General features: G+C 43.5%; 1 pseudogene; it reads right to left on the bottom strand.

Moving 5' to 3' along the window:
- The window catches only part of LOC143341520 (large subunit ribosomal RNA), an 8,215-nt pseudogene that overhangs the window by 2,968 nt on the left and 2,747 nt on the right, over positions 1–2,500 (bottom strand).

Genomic DNA, 2,500 nt, shown 5'->3' on the forward strand with positions numbered 1-2,500 from the left:
GCGAGGGCAGTTATATTAGTTCCGTTAATTTTGACACCTATTCGGGTAGACAATTTTGATAAAAGTTCATCTATAATTAAGTTAAATAAAAATCCAGACATTGGGTCGCCTTGTTTAACACCACGTTCAACGCTTATTGGTTCAGATCTCATTCCGTGGCACTCGAGGACTGTTTTAGTGTCGCGATACGATTCTTTGATGTATTGTATGGTGTGCGAGTCTACTCCGCGTCTAGCAAGTGCATCAACTATTGAAACTATAGTCACCCTGTCAAAGGCCTTAGCTAAGTCAATTGACAAGATGGTGAATGGTTTGGAATTATTGCGCATCGTCCGGATTATTGTTTGCAGGATTGTGCTATTTGCCATGATTCCATCGGTTCGGGTAAAACCCCTCTGACTATGATTTAATTGAACATTGTTCTCTAATCGGTTTGTTATTATTTTATTTAGCAAGCGCAATAATCTGCTCGAGACTGTTATTGGTCTCCACTGTTTAGGATCAGCAAGATTGCCTGACTTCGGTATCAGCGTCGTCCTATTTTTCCGTAGAATAGATGGTAGTGCCTTAGCACCCCACAGGATGTTAAGGAGGGCAACTAAGTCGGCACGAGGCATCCTACGCAAATGTTCACGTTTGATTCCATCTATTCCAGGGGCAGATTCTCTTAGTTTACGTAATTCTGTATATATTTCGGCATTATCTATTGGGTGTGATATATTGATGCGACTTTCCGTTAGTGGTTTAGTAGGATTCCATTTTAAGTTTTTGTGTGAAAATTGTTTAGTGAAGTAGTCAACTAGTGTTTGCATGTTTGGTGTTTCGGATGCATTCAAAGGTGATTCAGATAGGATATGTTCAGCAACTTGACTTGGGTTTGTACTATATAATTTTTGAAACATTCTGTACTCACTAGCGCGTCGTTTTGCTCGGTTACCTTTAAGTTTTTTACTATTTTTAGGGTTCTTATTCCTATTCCTATTTCTATTATTTCGACCTCCTGATTCATTTGGCGGAGCTATTTCACTTATATATTGGTCGAGCAATTCCATTATACTTATTTCAGATCTATTCATTAAGATATTGTCAATTATCACTGACATTTCGGGAGAAGTATCAGTGCGGACTCTGCGCAAAAGGCAACAAATGTCCTTCGACTGGATTAAATTACAAGGGCAATCAACAGGTACTATATTCAAGAATGGTGGAGATGGGCACGGAATATTTGTGTTTCGTACGGTAAGATTATTAATTATAGGTGGTTCATCAGGCGCTTCGTCGATTCGGGTAAGTATAATTTTAGGTGATAATGGACATGTAATATTGATTTTTGATTTCAGGTTATTTTTAATTTCAGTTTCCAAACGTGATTTGTATATATGTTTTAATCTTAACTTTTTAATACCGTCGATTGTACGGCCAGTTTTCTGAGAAATTATTTCGTTTATCTCCTTCTGTAGTAATAAATTTCTATTTGGTATAGCTGCCTCATGTTGTGCTATTGCATTTATTTCGGCATCAGTATACTGGGCACGCGCCGTTGTCTTCCTCTTATGCATGAGCTCGAGATCCATGGTGTTATATTCATCAACATGCATATGGCGCTGGTGTTGGCGCATTCCGGCATACGTCTTATACTTAGAGCCACAGATGTTACAGGCGTACCCATCAACTTCTCGTGGAGGAGCATTACACCTTCTAATATGCTGCGCAGCGCTAGCGGTGGTACGATTCGCCAAAGAAATCCTACAAGAGGGACAAATATCACGATTTCGGGAAGGTTGGTCACCCGATGGTCTTATATTTTGTTTAGGAACCAGGGGATTTAATCCATCCTGGCTGGTATTTCCCACCATTGCTGTCGCCACTGCTTGGGACCGACAGCATCCGAGGCTTGTTTTATTTTTCGTTGCAACTATATTTGCCCTAAGGCGTGAGTCAAGGGGGCTGCAAACCCCAGTGACCCACATGGCGTTAGCCAGTTCGGCCTCCCAATTAGCTCGGACCAGGCACTATGTTGGTCCTTTTCCCGGCGCCACGTGACCTTGCCTAAGGGTCGGACGTTTGGGTCGGCCTTGGGGTGGGTTTCCAGCAACGTAGTCGTACGGTGTTTTTAACAACTACGTCCTGACCCCACACCCCCATTGGCAAGACAGCATCGGCTATCTTGGGAGGACTCTCTGTCTCGGATACTAGAGTGGCTATTGCCACTCCGACACCTCAAGCGACAAGAGAGTCATAGTTACTCCCGCCGTTTACCCGCGCTTTTTTGAATTTCTTCACGTTGACATTCAGAGCACTGGGCAGAAATCACATTGCGTCAACACCCTTGGGGGCCATCGCAATGCTTTGTTTTAATTAGACAGTCGGATTCCCCTAGTCCGTGCCAGTTCTGAGCTGAGTGTTGAATGGCGGCCGAAGAGGACGATCGACGACGGCAAGCCGCCAACGAAAGCCTCGCAGCAAGGAAGATCCGCGGGAGGCCAAGGCACGGGACCGA

Source organism: Colletes latitarsis, chromosome 4, assembly GCF_051014445.1.
Source record: "Colletes latitarsis isolate SP2378_abdomen chromosome 4, iyColLati1, whole genome shotgun sequence".
NCBI lineage: Eukaryota > Metazoa > Arthropoda > Insecta > Hymenoptera > Colletidae > Colletes > Colletes latitarsis.